This window comes from Pseudophryne corroboree, chromosome 9, assembly GCF_028390025.1.
Source record: "Pseudophryne corroboree isolate aPseCor3 chromosome 9, aPseCor3.hap2, whole genome shotgun sequence".
Lineage (NCBI taxonomy): Eukaryota > Metazoa > Chordata > Amphibia > Anura > Myobatrachidae > Pseudophryne > Pseudophryne corroboree.
In genome coordinates, this window is record NC_086452.1 from 274,556,119 (window position 1) to 274,574,651 (window position 18,533).

General features: G+C 44.6%; 1 protein-coding gene across 3 annotated transcripts in view; it reads right to left on the reverse strand.

Annotated features, from left to right (window-relative positions):
* The window catches only part of UCHL5 (ubiquitin C-terminal hydrolase L5), a 667,016-nt gene that overhangs the window by 162,588 nt on the left and 485,895 nt on the right, over positions 1 to 18,533 (reverse strand). The window lies entirely within an intron of this gene.

Sequence of the window (18,533 nt, forward strand, 5' to 3'; positions counted from 1 at the left end):
CTCCAGCATACTGTATCTGTAAATTCTTTACCAAAAAGAAAATTTCCAGAAAAAGGCAAATATTCCAAAACCTTCTTGGATTCTGAATCAGCTTTCCATGTACGTAACCAAACTGCTCTGCGAGCAGCTATTGTTGAGGCTGATGCCCTAGAAGCAATAGTACCCATATCTATTGCTGCTTCTTCCAAGAATACTGCAGCCTATTTAATATGAGCTACATGGGATTTTTGCTCTCTGGAAGCTAATGAAAAATCCCCTTCCAACGCATCAGCCCAGGCAGCCGCTGCCTTTGCCATCCAAGCTGAAGCCATGGCTGGACTTATGACTGCTCCAGACAGAGAAAATAGGATTTTAATATACCTACCGGTAAATCCTTTTCTGATAGTCCGTAGAGGATGCTGGGCGCCCGCCCAGTGCTCCTTTTTCCTGCATTATGTTTGTGTCTTTTACACAGGTCCTCATGTGTTAAGCCGTGAAAAATGAACAAGGACGAAATTTGGACCTTGATAGACCCTATTCTTAAGCCTGCATCCACACCAGCCTGTAGAAATAGGAGAAGACGCCCTAATTGAAACTCTACCGCAGTAAACTTCTTGGATTCAAACTAAGATACATAATTTCTCCAAATACAATGGTAATGTTTGGACGTTACTCCCTTCCTGGCCTGATTAAGTGTGGGAATGACTTCCTTGGGAATACCCTTTCGGGCTAGGATCTGGCGCTCAACAGCCATACCGTCAAACGTAGCCACGGTAAGTCTTGATAAACCAACGGCCCCTGCTGAAGAAGGTCCGTGCGCTGCGGAAGAGGCCAAGGATCTTCTCTCAGTAACTCCTGAATATCTGGATACACTCTTCGATAAAGCTCCAGTATGAGTGAAACGCGTCAGAGGTATCGGTGACGAGGAACCAACCGTTGAGGATAGATCTGAATACGGGCATCAGCTTATCACCAGACAGCGTCAGTAAACCGGAAAACGCAGCGGCAATTTGACTGGGGAGGACGAAGACGTCCGGTGCCTCCTAGCCGACTCCTTCGTACTACACGATTGACTCACAGTGGGAGAAGCCGCTACATCATTTGTATATTTGACTGTGGTGAGCACGGTAACATCCTCATAAATGGTTGATATTGAGCTTTTACATGGATTGGCGTGGTGATAGAATTGGCTCACTTATGATACAATACATGTGTATGAACGGTATTTAACCTTTTGGAAACAATTTGTATCAGGACATTCATTAAGCATCTGTGCTGGATTTTTAAAAAGGAAAGGCTCTGATATACCCGCTTTTATCTACAAGAAAATATGTGGGTTTTTCCTTGACAGTGCATTGTCTTTTTTAGTAATTGATCCACCTCTATTAGTGGTTGTTTTATAAAGAAGTGACATATTCATTGCAAGTATTTAAGAAAAAAATATTTATGTATTAGATTAGGCTGTTGATGTTTATTTATTTTTAATAGTGTATTAAATTTGTGGGAATAGGCACTAATTAGTGGTAAATATATATTAAAAACAAATACATGTTGCGACATGTGGTTGTACTTTAAGCCTTTAATTATCAAAATAAGCGCAAAGTGAATATTTTTTCATAGCCTGTAGAAATAGGAGAAGACACCCTAATTGAAACTCTACCGCAGTAGCCTTCTTGGATTCAAACTAAGATACATAATTTCTCCAAATACAATGGTAATGTTTGGACATTACTCCCTTCCTGGCCTGATTAAGTGTGGGAATTACTTCCTTGGGAATACCCTTTCGGGCTAGGATCTGGCGCTCAACAGCCATACCGTCAAACGTAGCCACGGTAAGTCTTGATAAACCAACGGCCCCTGCTGAAGCAGGTCCTCGCGCAGCGGAAGAGGCCAAGGATCTTCTATCAGTAACTCCTGAAGATCTGGATACCAAGCCCTCCATAGCCAGTCTGGAGCAATGAGAATTGCTCGAACCCTTGTTCTTCTTACGATCTTGAGAATTTTTGGTATTAGTGGAAGTGGAGGGAACACATACACTGACTGGAACACCCACTGGGTCACCAGTGCAGCCACTGCTATTGCTTGTGGGTCTCGTGACCTGGAACAATATTTCTGCAGCTTCTTGTTGAGACAAGAAGCCATCATATCTACTTGAGGAACGCCCCAACAACTTGCTACCTCTGCAAAGACTTCTGGGTGGAGGCCCCATTCTCCTGGATGAAGATCGTGTCTACTGAGGAAGTCTACTTTCCAGTTGTCCACTCCCGGAATGAAGATCGCCGACAGAGCTCTTGCATGTCTTTCTGCCCAGAGGAGTATTTTTGTCACCTCTGCAATTGCTGCTCTGCTTTTCGTTACGCCCTGACGGTTTACGTAAGCTACTGCCGTTACATTGTCTGACTGGATCTGTATGGGACGATCTTGAAGAAGATGCGCTGCTCGATGAAGGCTGTTGTACACAGCTCTCAACTCCAGAACATTTATGTGAAGAAGTGTTTCTTGACTTGACCATCTTCCTTGGAAGCTTTCCCCTTGCGTGACTGCTCCCCAACCTCGGAGACTTGCATCTGTGGTCACCAGAATCCAGGCATGAATCACGAACCTGCGTCCCTCCAGGAGGTGAGAACTTTGTAGCCACCACAGGCGCGAGATTCTGGCTTTCGTCGACAGGATAATCCTCTGATGCATGTGTAGATGCGGTCCGGACCACTTGTCCAGTAGGTCATACTGGAACACCCTGGCATGGAATCGCCCATATTGTAGATCCTCGTAAGCCGCTACCATCTTCCCCAGCAGGCGGATGCACTGATGAATCGACACGCGTGCTGGTTTCAAAATCTGTTTGACCATCTTCTGGATCTCCAGAGCCTTTCACACCGGTAGAAAGACTTTCTGTACCTCGGTGTCCAGTATCATTCCCAGAAATGATAATCTCATAGTCGGTTCCAATTGTGATTTTGGAAGGTTTATTATCCAACCGTGCTGTTGAAGAACCGTCAGGGATAGTGCAATTTTCTGCACTAACTTCTTTCTGGATCTCGCTTTTATCAGGAGATCGTCTAAGTACGGAATTATGTTGACTCCTCTCTTGCGAAGGAGAACCATCATCTCCACCATCACCTTGGTGAATATTCTCGGAGCTGTGGAAAGCCCTAAAGGCAACGTTTGGAACTGGTAGTGACAGTCCTGAACCGCAAACCTCAGGTATGCTTGATGTGGAGGGTAAATGGGAACATGCAAATAAGCATCCTTGATGTCCACCGACACCAGAAATTCCTTTTCCTCCAAGCTGGAGATCACCGCTCTCAGGGACTCCATCCTGAATTTGAATCCTTTTAAATAAAGATTCAGAGATTTTAGGTTTAAAATCGGTCTCACCGAGCCGTCCGGCTTCGGAACCACAAACAGGCTTGAATAAAAACCTCTCTCCTGTTGTGGTGCAGGAACTAAGGAAATTACTCCGTCTTGACATAATTTCTGTATAGCGATCAGTACTTTTGTTCTGTCCGGAACAGAAACTGGTTAGGCGGATTTGAAAAATCGGCATGGGAGAAGGTCTTGAAATTCCAACTTGTAACCTTGGGATACTATCTGTAATATAGTTGGAACAGAAAAGATCGCACAGACCTATAGTATACTTAATTTTTTATATGTATTGTTGTCATTTCCCCATTTAGAGAATAGTGATTCAAAAAAATGAATGGCAATGTATCTATAGGGGGGTGCTCCTGGAATAAGAGTTACACATTTAAACAAACAGAAGAAGAGTATTCCTTTAATAGGGCACACAGAGACTAATACAGTTACAATTTGCTATAAGTCATTATCCCTTGGGATAATGACCACTAATGTTAAAATATAACTTTTATTATATATCGTTAAGAGCTAGCGAAATATGATTGTGAAAAAATATGATTGTGAAAAAAATAATAAAGTGATATTAAAAAGCTAAACCACTGGAAGTATATGCTTGATTTATTGTTCCTTAGTAGGATAAATTCCTGATTGCTGTAACAATATATTTTTTAGGGAAATAATGTGTTGTAAATTATTAGACTTGGCATTAATCCAAATAAAATCCAGAACTATTACTATGCTCCCGTTAATTGTAAATAACTTCCTGTTAGTGGTGTGCGCATCACCATTAAACAGCTACTATTCTATATACTGGGCAGTTAATCCTCATACATTAATCTTGGAAATATATGCCAAGTTGTATCCCTCAGTTTCAACCTGATAACCCTAGTGGGTTTACTTCACATGTAATCATTCACCACTAGTAGTACGCTATTATATACTAGGAACAGCTGTGAATATGCGGTAACCCTTTTATTAGTTCAAATATGCATACAGCTCACATATATTCAAAAATTGTATATATTCCATATTCATTGCTATGCATAATTAATTATAAGCAGGCATAGCCCACTGCCAATAATAACAGGCTGCCGTATATGTGTGATAGTTAATCCTTTTAATAAAATATTCACACAGCCAGATGTATATAAGATGTATTCCAATATCCTGTTACCAACAGCCTTATGTGTCACTGAATCTCTGTTGTCACTAATTTGCTATCTAATAAGCTTGCTTAGAACGGACACAGGTCACTTTTTAAATCAAGCATATACTTCCAGTGGTTTGGCTTTTTAATATCACTTTATTATTTTTTTCACAATCATATTTTTTCACTTCACATATTTCGCTAGCTCTTAACGATATATAATAAAAGTTATATTTTAACATTAGTGGTCATTATCCCAAGGGATAATGACTTATAGCAAATTGTAACTGTATTAGTCTCTGTGTGCCCTATTAAAGGAATACTCTTCTTCTGTTTGTTTAATTATATACTATCTGTAATATCCAAGGATCCAGGGCCCTCATTCCGAGTTGTTCGCTCAGTAAATTTCTTCGCATCACAGCGATTTTTTGCACTTAGTGCGCATGCGCAATGTTCGCACTGCGACTGCGCCAAGTAAATTTGCTATGCAGTTAGGTATTTTACTCACGGTTTTTTCTTCTTTCTGGCGATCGTAGTGTGATTGACAGGAGTGGGTGTTTCTGGGCGGAAACTGGCCGTTTTATGGGTGTGTGTGAAAAAACGCTACCGTTTCTGGGAAAAATGCGGGAGTGGCTTGAGAAACAGAGTGTCTGGGCGAACGCTGGGTGTGTTTGTGACGTCAAACCAGGAACGACAAGCACTGAACTGATCGCAGATGCCGAGTAAGTCTGGAGCTACTCTGAAACTGCTAAGAGGTGTGTAATCGCAATTTTGAGAATCTTTCGTTCGCAATTTTACTATGCTAAGATTCACTACCAGTAGGCGGCGACTTAGCGTGTGCAATGCTGCTAAAAGCAGCTTGCGAGCGAACAACTCGGAATGAGGGCCCAGATCTGAATGAACACAGACCTGGCTGAAGAACAGTAGACACGCCCCCACCCGATCGCACTCCCGCAGGGGAGCCCCAGTGTCATGCTGTGGTTTTAGCAGAAGTAGCTGTTGACTTCTGCTCCTGCGAGCCTGATGGTGTTGTAGGTTTCCTACCTCTTCCCCGCCCTCTACCTGCGAAGAAGGGGGTACCTTTTGATTTTTTGTACTTGTTGGGCCGAAAGGACTGCATCATTTGAGAATGATACCCTTTCCCAGGTGGAGCAGCTGCAGAAGGCAGAAATACCGACTTGCCTGATGTAGTCGTTGAAATCATGGCATCCAGCTTGTCTCCAAAGAGGGCTTCTCCATTGTAAGGGAGCGCCTCAATATTCTTCTTTGATTCTGCATCAGCATTCCATTGGCGGATCCATAGTGCCCTGTGAGCTGAAATAGCCATAGCGGAGGATCTTGAACCCAGCAAACCAATATCCTTCATAGCTTCAACTAAGTAACCTGCAGCATCTTTGATATGGCCGAGAATTAGGACTAACTCATCCATGTAAGTTGTCTGAACATTTTTCCACAGCGTTACCCACCCACGCACAAGCAATGGTGGACCTGAGCAAAGTTCCGTTAGCTGTATAGATGGACTTTAAGGTTGCCTCCAATTTACGGTCAGCAGGTTCCTTTAATGAAGCTGATCCTGGGGCAGGTAAAACGATTTTCTTAGACAGCCTAGAAATTGAGGTGTCTACCATTGGGGGTGATTCCCATTTGCGCCTGTCTTCCTCAGGGAAAGGGTACACTACACGTATCCTTCTAGGAATGGTAAATTTCTTTTCTGGAGTATACCAGGATTCCTCAAAGAATGCATTCAGATCCTTTGAAGGAGGAAAAGTCACTACCTGTTTTTTATTCAGTTTAAAATAATCCTTTTCCTCAGGAACAGGTGTTGTCTCAGTAAACTCCCACATCTCTTTAATAGCGACAATCATACATTGAATGCTTTTGGCTAGCTTGGGGTCAACCCCTCTTAAATCCCCAGTGTCGACCTCAGTGTCGGAATCTGTGTCTGTGTCCCATTGCATTATCTGGGCCAGAGACCTTTTCTGGGAACTGGAAGGGACCCGAGTGGATGACATGAAGGGGATCAGCAAACAGTGCGTCCTCCACAGACTGCCTCCAATACTTTGTCTGTTGTTCAGACTCAGAGAATTTCTTTGCAAGTTGTGCCATATTCTTCTGCAACTTTCTCACCCACTCCGGCTCCTTCTGAGAGGGAAGCGCCACCACATTACCCTCTTGTGCATCTAAAATGGGTTCCTCCGGGGAAGAACTCTCCCCGTTGTCTGATATGTTACACACGTGTATATACACACACACACACACACACACACACACACACACACACACACACACACACACCCCTATCACACAGGAGAGCTATCGGGGACAGACTCCCACTAATGTCTGTCAGAGAAACACAGAGGGATTTTCCAGTCCACACACTGCGCCCTATATGTAAATTACATAGTAACATAGTATCTGAGGTTGAAAAAAGACAATTGTCCATCGAGTTCAACCTATTTGTGGTGTCCTCTGCATGATGATTTGACTAAATAGTAACTATAATGCATGACTATGCACCATACCCCTCGATATCCTTATCCAATAGGAATTTATCTAACCCATTCTTAAAGGTGTTGACAGATTCCGCCATTACAACTCCATCGGGCAGGGAATTCCAAACACGTATTGTCCGTACCGTGAAAAAGCCTTTACGCCGTATTGTGCGGAATCTCCTCTCCTCTAACCTGAGCGAGTGTCCACGAGTCCTCTGTGTTGATCGAACCAAAAACAGGTCCCGCGCAAGCTCTGTGTATTGTCCCCTTATATATTTGTAGATGTTGATCATATCCCCTCTTAGTCTCCGCTTTTCCAATGTAAACATGCCTAGTCTTTCAAGCCTTTCCTTGTATTCCATCGTCTCCATGCCCTTAATTAGTTTGGTCGCCCTCCTTTGTACCTTTTCAAGCTCCAGGATATCCTTTTTGTAGTACGGTGCCCAGAACTGTACACAGTATTCAAGGTGTGGCCTCACTAGTGATTTATATAATGGGAGTATAATACTCTCGTCCCTAGCATCAATACCCCGTTTTATGCATGCTAATATCTTATTAGCCTTCTTTGCTGCAGTCCTACTTTGGGTACTACTGCTTAGCTTGCTATCTATGAGGACACCTAAGTCCTTTTCCAGTACAGAATCCCCTAGTTTTACCCCATTTAGTAGGTAGGTGTAATTTTTGTTCTTGTTACCACAGTGCATTACCTTACACTTGTCTGTGTTGAAGCGCATTCTCCATTTGGCTGCCCATGCTTCTAATTTAACTAAGTCGTTCTGAAGAGACTTGGCATCCTCCTCTGTATTTATAGCCTTACACAATTTGGTATCATCTGCAAAAATTGACACCATGCTCTCTAGACCTTCTGTTAGGTCGTTAATGAAAATATTGAACAATAGCGGTCCTAATACTGAGCCTTGCGGCACACCACTTAGCACTTCAGTCCAAGTTGAAAAATATCCATTAACCACAACGCGCTGCTTCCTATTATCTAACCAGTTTTTGACCCAAGTGCATATTGTGCTTCCTAGCCCTGATTCTTGTAGCTTGTATATAAGTCTCATGTGTGGTACAGTATCAAACGCTTTGGCAAAGTCTAAAAAGATTACATCCACGTCTTTACCCTGATCTAGGTTTGCGCTTACCGTTTCATAAAAGCCAAGTAAGTTGGTTTGACAGGATCTGTCCTTCATAAACCCATGTTGATTCCTTTTAATGACCTTATTGGTTTCAAGGAACTTCTGAATACTATCTCTTAGAATACCTTCCAATACTTTCCCCACTATAGATGTAAGACTAACTGGTCTATAATTACCTGGTTCAGCTTTACTTCCCTTTTTGAATATAGGCACTACTTCCGCTATACGCCAGTCTTTGGGAACCATACCTGATATAACTGAATCCTGAAAGATCAGAGATAGCGGTTTTGCCAGTTCAGAGTGAAGCTCCATTAGAACCCTTGGATGAATACCATCGGGCCCTGGTGATTTATTAATCTTTAAATGTTTTAATCGGTGACAGACTACTTCCTCGCTTAAATAAGTACCTATCAGTGTGATATTGTCCTTATTGAGATTGTGTGTCAGTCCCTGAATTGGGTCCTCTCTAGTGAATACTGTTGAAAAAAACTCATTTAGTGTGTCCGCTATGTCATTATCATTTTTGCTTAAGACTCCCAATGTGTCCTTCAAAGGGCCTATATTCTCCTTTTTTAATCTCTTGCTATTGATGTATTTAAAGAATTTTTGGGGATTTGCTTTGCTTTCCTTTGCTACTAGTTTTTCAGTTTCTACTTTAGCCGCTCTTATTTCCTTTTTGCAATTTTTGTTACATTCCTTATAGTGCTGAAATGACTCTGCTTCCCCGTCAGATTTGTATTTTTTAAATGCTCGCCTTTTCTTGCCCATAAGTTCCTTAATCTTTTTGTTAAGCCACATCGGTTTATGATTTTTATTCCCTTTTTGCTACTCATAGGAATATATTTGAGTGTATTTTTAGCTAGCAGGAATTTTAGTACCTCCCATTTCTCCGTAGTATTTTTTCCTAAAAACAAACCTTCCCATTCAATATCCCTGAAAAATACCCTCATCATTTCAAAATTTGCTTTGCTAAAATTTAAAGTCCTAGTTGAGCCAGTATAGGGCTGTTTGTAGAAACTGATATTGAATGTGACCATATTATGGTCGCTGTTTCCTATGGGTTCCCCTACTATAATACCCGATACCAAATCCTGATTGTTTGTTAATACCAGGTCTAAGATTGCATTGTACCTAGTTGGTTCCTCAATTAGTTGGACTAGGTAGTTATCATTTAGTGTGTTTAAAAACATACTGCCCCTAGCAGTATCACATGAATCGTTTTTCCAGTTTATCTCTGGATAGTTAAAATCTCCCATCACTACTATGTCTCCTACTCCTGCTGCTTTTTCAATTTGCTTTAGTAACAATTCATCATCAGATGCGTTGATACCAGGCGGCCTATAGCATACACCCAATACTAACTTTTTTGTTCCTTTTTCCCTGCATGCAATTTCTACCCATAGTGTCTCAACAGTGTCTACAGTACCCTCCTGAGTATCTTCCCATATATTAGGTTTTAAAAACGGCTTTACGTACAGACACACCCCTCCACCCTTTTTATTTAGTCTGTCTCTCCTAAACAGTGTATAGCCCTCTAGATTGACTGTCCAATCATGAGATTCATCCCACCAAGTTTCAGTAATGCCTATAATATCATACTGTTTGCTTGCTGCAAGTATTTCTAGTTCACCCTTTTTACCAGTAATGCTTCTGGCGTTTACATACATACAACTAAGATAAGTATTTTCCCTTGCATTAGGGACATCTTTCACCTTATGTGGCAAGGATGACCTGTAATCGTCATTGGTTAGTGCTTTGGTAAAATCCCTTTTAGTACCCATGTTAGTAACCTTACTGCCTGCTCTTACCCTCCCCCCAACTTCTCCCCCATTTTGTTTACTACCGCCATCCCCACTATTCTCACTGCATGACCCGTAGTTTCTAGCTAAACCCTCCCCCCAGGCTCCTAGTTTAAAATCTCCTCCAACCTTCTAACCATCCTTCCCCCCAGCACCGCTGCCCCCTCCTCAGTCAGGTGCAATCCGTCACGACAAAAGAGATGGCGTCTGACTGAGAAGTCCGCCCAGTGTTCCAGGAACACAAACCCCTCTTTCCTGCACCAATCCCTAAGCCACACATTTACCTCCCTAATCTCCCTCTGCCTGCGCAAGTATTATATAATTATAGCGCTTTACCAATATTAGGTACGCAGACCTAATGTAATGTACACTCCCTTCCCCCTCTATAAAACCCTGGTACTTGTATCAGTGTAGTCTTGAGGAGAACAGCGTTCAGGAGCCTCACAGTGGTGGCTCTGCAGGAGAAAATGGCGCACAGTGAGTGGTCCGATCAGTCTGAGGAGAAGCCCCGCCCCCTTTGTAATGGTGCGATTCAGTCCCGCCGCTGCGCTTGTACCTGTATGCCGCCAATGATGACTGGAGGACCCCTCTCTGCAGGACTCCGGTAAATATACTCACCAACCTTCTGACTTCTGGCTCTGTTAGGGGGTGGCGGCAGTGCTGTGGGAGTGAATGCTGGCCAGGCTTGAGCTGTGTTCAGTACCCTTCAGGAGCTAATGGTGTCCTGACAGCGGAAGCAGAACCATTAACTAATTGAGAAGTTTCCCCCATATGTCCCACGAAACAGGGAAACTGTTGCCTGCACCTTCCCTGAAATAGGATTTTAAAACCTACTGGTAAATCCTTTTCTCTTAGTCCGTAGAGGATGCTGGGGATGCTTCAAGAACCATGGGGTATAGACGGGATTCGCAGGAGACATGGGCACACTATAAAACTTTGAATGGGTGTGAACTGGCCCCTCCCTCTATGCACCGCCTCCAGACTCCAGTTATAGGAACTGTGCCCAGGGAGACGGACATTTCGAGGAAAATAATTTATTTAATTATTTTAAACTAAGGTGAGATACATACCAGCTCACACCTCCAACACGCCGTACAACATGGCATTCAACAAACAACGCATGCAACGGCATGACCAACAGTCACAGATTGACTGAACTCAACGCAACATGAGCGTAACTATAACCAAACTGCAGATACAGTCCGCACTGGGACGAGCGCCCAGTATCCTCTACGGACTAAGATAAAAGGATTTACCGGTAGGTATTAAAATCCTATTTTCTCATGCATCCTAGAGGATGCTGGGGATGCTTCAAGAACCATGGGGTTTATACCAAAGCTCTAGAACGGGCAGGAGAGTGCGGATGACTCTGCAGCCCCGATTGACCAAACAAGAGGTCCTCCTCAGCCAGGGTACCAAACTTGTAAAACTTCGCAAAGGTGTTTGATCCCGACCAAGTAGCAGCTCGGCAAAGTTGTAACGCCGAGACTCCACGGGCAGCCGCCCAGGATGAGCCAACCTTTTTGGTAGAATGGGCTTTCAACGATTTCAGTAACGGCAATCCTGCCGTAGAATGAGCCTGCTGAATCGTATTATAAATCCAGTGCGCAGTAGTCTGCTTAGAAGCAGGAGCCCCAATCTTGTTGGGAGCCCAAAGGACAAACAAAGCCTCTGTATTCCTAATCTGAGCTGTTCCGGTGACATAGACCTTCAAAGCTCTGACCACATCGAGAGACTTTGAATCCGCCAAGGCCTCAGTAGCCCCTGACACCACAATAGGCTGGTTCACGTGAAATGATGAAACCACTTTCGGTAGAAATTGCTGATGAGTTCTCAACTCCGCTCTATCAGCATGGAAAATTAAATAGGGACTTTTGTGAGACAAAGCCGCCAACTCAGACACTCGCCTTGCGTACGCCAAAGCCAACAACATGACTACTTTCCAAGTAAGGAATTTTAACTCAACCTTGCACAAAGGTTCAAACCAATGCAATTGCAGGAACTGCAACACCACATTAAGATCCCACGGTGCCACAGGAGGCACAAATGAAGGTTGGATGTGTAGCACGCCTTTCACGAAGGTCTGAACTTCTGGAAGGGAGGCCAATTCTTTCTGAATAAAGTTCGACAAGGCCAAAATCTGTACTTTAATGGAGCCTAACTTTAGGCCCGTATCCACACCTGCTTGTAGAAAATGGAGCAAACGCCCCAGGTGAAATTCTTCCATAGGAACCTTCTTGGATTCACACCAAGACACATATTTCCTCCAAATACGGTGGTAATGCTTTGCCGTTACTTCTTTCCTAGCCTGAAGAAGTGTGGGAATGACTTCACCGGGAATACCCTTTTGGGCTAGGATTTGGTGTTCAACCGCCACGCCGTCAAATGTAGCCGCGGTAAGTCCTGATACACGCACGGCCCCTGTTGTAACAGGTCCTCCCGAAGAGGAAGAGGCCAGTGATCTTCTATGAGCAACTCCTGAAGATCTGGATACCAGTCCCTTCTTGGCCAATCCGGAACAATGAGTATCACCTGAACCCTTGTTCTTCTTCTAATTTTTATCACCTTTGGAATGAGTGGAAGTGGAGGGAACACATATACCGACGGAAACACCCACGGCGTCACTAGGGCGTCCACCGTTATCGCTTGAGGGTCCCTTGACCTGGAACAATATCTCTGAAGTTTCTTGTTGAGGCGGGACGCCATCATGCCTACTTGAGGAACCCCCAAACGACTTGTCACTTCTGCAAAGACCTCTTGATGAAGACCCCACTCTCCTGGATGGAGATCGTGTCTGCTGAGGAAGTCTGCTTCCCAGTTGTCCACTCCTGGAATGAAGACTGCTGACAGAATGCTGGCTCAGCCATCGCCGTTCAGCTCCTTGTTCTGAACTGGCGGATTATGTAAGCCATTGCTGTTACGTTGTCTGACTGAATCAAGACGGGCAGACCGCGGAGATGATGTTCCCCTTGCAGGATGCCGTTGTAAATGGCCCTTAATTCCAGAATGTTTATGTGTAGACAAGCTTCCTGGCTTGACCACTTTCCCTGAAAGTTTCTTCCCTGTGTGACTGCTCCCCAACCTCTGAGGCTTGCATCTGTGGTCACCAGGATCCAATCCTGAATCCCGAGCTTGCGTCCCTCCAGAAGGCGAGAACTGTGCAGTCACCACAGAAGGGAGATTCTGGTCCTGGGAGATATAATTATTTTCCTGTGCATGCCCAGGTGAGACCCGGACCACTGGTCCATCAGGTTCCACTGAAACACCCTGGCATGGAACCTGCCATACGGAATGGCCTTGTAGGCCACCACCATCTTCCCCAGCAACCGAGTGCATTGAAGAACTGACCCCTTTGCTGGTTTCAGAATTTGTTTTGCCATGATCTGTATTTCCAGAGCTTTTTCCACTGGAAGAAAATCTCTCTGTACTTCTGTATCCAGAATCATACCCAGGAACGACAGCCGTGTCGTTGGATCCAACTGTGATTTTGGCAAATTTAGGAGCCAACCATATTTTTGCAGAATTGTCAGTGAAAGGGCAACATTTTTCAGCAACTGCTCCCTGGATCTCACCTTTATGAATAGATCGTCCAAGTACGGGATAATTGTGATTCCCTGCTTGCACAGGAGAACCATCATTTCCGCCATCACTTTGGTGAAAATCCTCGGAGCCGTGGACAGGCCAAACGGCAACGTCTGAAATTGGTAATGACAATCCTGAACAGCAAACCTCAGGTAAGCCTGATGTGGAGGATATATGGGGACATGCAAGTAGGCATCCTTTATGTCGATGGACACCATAAAAGCCCCCTCCTTCAGAGTGGAGGTCACGGCTCAGAGAGATTCCATCTTGAATTTGAATTTTTTTAGAAAGAAATTGAGGGATTTTAGGTTCAGAATCGGTCTGACTGAGCCATCCGGCTTTGGGACCACGAACAGGATCAAAATAAAAACCTTCCCCCTTTTGTGATGGGGGCACTGTGACAATTACTTGATTTTGACACAACTTTAGTATCGCAGCGCATACTACTTCCCTCTCTAGAAGAGAAGCTGGCAAGGCCAATTTGAAAAATCGGTGAGGGGGGCACGTCTTGAAACTCTAACCTGTATCCTTGGATTACTATTTCTATTATCCAAGGATCCAGGTCCGAGTGCACCCAGACCTGACTGAAGAGTCGGAGACGTGCCCCCACCGGTGCGGACTCCCGCAGAGGAGCCCCAGCGTCATGCGGTGGATTTGGTAGAAGCCGGAGAGGACTTCTGCTCTTGGGAACTTGCCACAGCCTGTGACCTTTTTCCCCTTCCTTTTCCCCTCGCAGCAAGGAAGGAGGACCCACATCATTTTTTTAATTTATTTGGCCGAAAGGACTGCATCTGATAGTGAGGAGATTTCTTCTGCTGTGCAGGAACATAAGGTAAAAATGAAGACTTACCCGCGGTAGCCGTAGATACCAGGTCAGTGAGGCTGTCACCAAACAAGACCCTGCCGTTAAACGGTAGAGACTCCATCGCCTTCTTAGAGTCAGCGTCAGCATTCCATTGATGAATCCACAATGCTCTCCTCGCTGAGACTGCCATGGCATTGGCCCTTGATCCCAAAAGGCCAATATCCCTTACCACTTCTTTTAAATATGCTGCAGCATCCCTGATGTGACCCAAAGTCAAAAGCACGCTATCTCTGTCCAGGGTATCTACCTCAGATGACAAGTTATCTGCCCACTTTTCAATTGCGCTACTCACCCATGCCGAAGCAACGGCAGGCCTGAGTAGCGACCCTGTAGTGACATAAATGGATTTTAGTGTATTTTCCTGCTTACGATCCGCAGGATCTTTTAGGGCTAGGGTGTTAGGAGACGGAAGCGCCACCTTTTTAGAAAGAAGCGATAAAGCTTTGTCTACCGTGGGGATTGACTCCCACCTTTCCCTGTCCCCAGAGGGGAACGGATATGCCACTGGAATTCTTTTGGGAACCTGTATCTTCTTGTCAGGATTTTCCCAAGCCTTTTCAAAAAGCGCGTTCAGTTCATGAGAGGGAGGAAACGTTACCTCAGGTTTCTTTCCTTTAAACATACAGACCCTAGTATCAGGAACAGCAGGGTCCTCTGATATACGCAACACTTCTTTTATCGCCACAATCATGTACTGAGTACTCTTAGCCAGTTTTGAATTTAATCTAGCATCACTATAGTCGACACTGGAATCAGAGTCCGTGTCGGTATCTGTATCATGTATCTGGGTAAATGCACGTTTCTGTGACCCCGAAGGGGTCTGTGCTTGTGACAAAGCATCCTCCATGGATTTCCTCCATGTCTGGTTCTTAGAATCAGACTTATCAAATCTCTTAGTCAACCGAGTCACATTTGCGTTTAAAACACTCAACATATTTACCCGATCATCCGCCGGCGGTGCCGACACAGCCACTCTCACAGTATTGTCTGTCCCCACCCCAGCCTCCTCCTGGGAAGAGCACTCAGCCTCAGACATGTCGACACACACACGTACTGACACCCACAACCACACTGGGGCTATAGGAGACAGACCCACAACAAAGCCTGTAAGAGAGACACAGAGGGAGTTCTGCCAGCTCACAACCCCTCGCCTATACCGGTACTGACGCAAGTAAAAAGACTGCCCAGACCTGTTAGCGCTTTCTATATATATATATAAATTAGCACCAAATCACTTGTGCCCCCACCCCCCCACCCCCGTTTTGCACCCTGTTACTTGTACAGCAGTGTGGAGGTCAGGGCCAGCGTCTCTGCAGCTTATGTGAAGAGAAAATGGCGCTGGTCAGAGCTGTGTGGGATAAGCCCCGCCCACTACATGGCACGCTTCAGTCCCGCTTAAATTAATATTTATTCTGGCGGGGGTCCCTTAACTAGTGCCTAGGCACTGTTATCACTTATGCCAGTGCTGATTGAGGTGTTCATGCTGCCCAGGGCGCCCTCCCTGCGCCCTGCAGTGCCGTGTTATGTGTGGGAGCATGGCGCACAGCGCGACTGCTGCGCGGTACCTCAACTGCCGTCTTCTGCCATCACTGAAGTCTTCTGATCTTCTCATACCCACCCGGCTTCTGTCTTCTGGCTCTGTGAGGGGGGTGACGGCGCGGCTCCGGGAACAAGCAGCTAAGCGCACCAAGTGATTGAACCCTCTGGAGCTAATGGTGTCCCGTAGCCTAAGAAGCAGAGCCCTTGAACTCAGAAGAAGTAGGTCTGCTTCTCTCCCCTCACTCTCACGATGCAGGGAGCCTGTTGCCAGCAGGTCTCCCTGAAAATAATAAACCTAATAAAAGTATTTTTCTGAGAAACTCTGGAGAGCTCCTCAGTGTGCATTCAGTCTCACTGGGCACAGAATCTAACTGGAGTCTGGAGGAGGGGCATAGAGGGAGGAGCCAGTTCACACCCATTCAAAGTGTTATAGTGTGCTCATGTCTCCTGCGGATCCCGTCTATACCCCATGGTTCTTGAAGCATCCCCAGCATCCTCTAGGACGTATGAGAAAAATAAAAAAATCTAACAAAGACTTTTTCCAGCAGAACTCTGTAGAGCTCCACTAGTCTGCATCCAGTCTCCCTGGCACATTTTCTAAACTGAGGTCTGGAGGAGGGGCATAGAGGGAGGAGCCAGTGTACACTGTTAAAAAGTCTTAAAGTGTCGAAGGCTCCTGCGGAACAGTCTATACCCCATGGTACTAAAATGGACCCCAGCATCCTCTAAGAGAAAATATGTTTTTTTAGGAAACCATCCACTCTCCTATCCGTGACATCATTTAATGATGTTGACGGCAAAAGCAAAATAGATTTTCGCACTAATCGAATCACATGCGTATCTACTTTAGGAGCCACCTCCCTTTTTAACCACTTAACTGAATTTTTCCCTTCAAAACGGTTAATAACATTGTTTTTTAAAATGTATTTTGTTTAATAAAGTTTAAAAATTATTTCTTAAATATTTAAACATTATATTACGCACATCTGCAGAATGGATCTCCTCATCAAAAACGGGGGGACAGCACAGTCGCATGAGATCTGACCATGCCAGTTAAGTGGTTTTAAACAATCCCCAGCTGGAAAAGGATAATTGTAATCCCATTTTTTGGGAATACTATATTTTTTTATTGGGTGTAACCCAAGACATGATTTCCGTCATCTGATCTGACCCTGGAAACTCAGTCTTAACTGTTTTGGGACGTTTAAACACATGTGCCTTGGTTTTTAACACAGGTTCTGCAGTATCTTCTAAGGATAGAATGGCTTTCATTGCTCTAATTAACTGAGCTATATCCACTGAGCTGAGACCTTCTACATCCTCTTCGTATGCCGAAGTAGAATAAATTGAGCTCTCATCTTCCGATGAATCCTCATGTGTAATCCAGCCTGTGAAAGTGAAGATTTACTTACCACCGGTTTATCAGCTTGTTTCATTTGAGAAGTTGGTGGGGGAAATTATATACCGTAGGTAGGGAGCTGCATGTAAGGGTTAATAGTGTACCCCTTTCCTGGTACAGAAGCTGTAGGAATTATTCGTTCAGCTATACTGGACAAGGTCTGTGTAAACATAGCCCAAGGTGGATCCATCTGTACCTGACGTTGTAGAGGGATCTGCCTTTTATCTTGCTGAAAAGCAAAACAATTTGCATATGAATCAATCTGAACCAAATCCTGAGAGGATAATACAGTTTTGCAAGACAAACATGATATGAGTGTTGCTGTAAGTGTACCTTCGTCACCTTTGCCACTCTTAGGCATGAGAAATATTCAGCACTTTCACAGTGTACTACACAATTTGTGACTGTAATCACTTTAAACCTTCTAAAGTGATATACAATTTGACCCTACCCATGCACCAGCATTGAGGATCAGAAAAAACAACTGACAACATACAGTAAAGTCAGCAATCATACTAGCAGTCAGTCACATGTTATATATTAGTCATATGAGCACATCATCAACTACAAACACATTTTTAAGTACAGTATGTAGGAGCACATATTACTGAATCCTGTTTCAACAGATCTAACATATTCAGATGCAATGCGAAAGAAACCACAGTAAATATATACAGACTCATATGCAATAGGCACTTATCTAACTTTTCGTAGTAGATAGATATTTAGTGCTGTATAGCCCGTACTCAGTAATGTGGGATACATGGAGACTCACCTCACTTCCAGGATCGATCAATACGTTAGCGAATGCTGAGTGGATCCAGACACTACTAGTGTACACTGCCGCTCCATGAACCTAGAGTGAACACAGACGCTGCAGTAAGTGAACACAGATGCTGCAGTCACACAGCCGCCTATGATGCAACCAGGTCACCTCATGGTAGCGCTCAGTGAGCACAGACGCACCAGTCACACAGCCGCCTATGCTGCGACCGGGTCCACTCGTGGTAGTGCTTAGTGAACACAGATGCACCGGTCACACAGCCGCCTATGCAGCGACCGAACCCGCTCATGGTAGCGTCTGGGGAGGAAGCGAGGAAACAGTTAATGGCGGGAGACTCAGCGGAAACTGGTCATGAACCAGGGGGAGGGGCAACCAGGAGAGTGTCTGACACCCCATGCTGACATCAACCCTAGGGATCATGGCCTCATGCTATTCCCGGTACCTAAGTTCC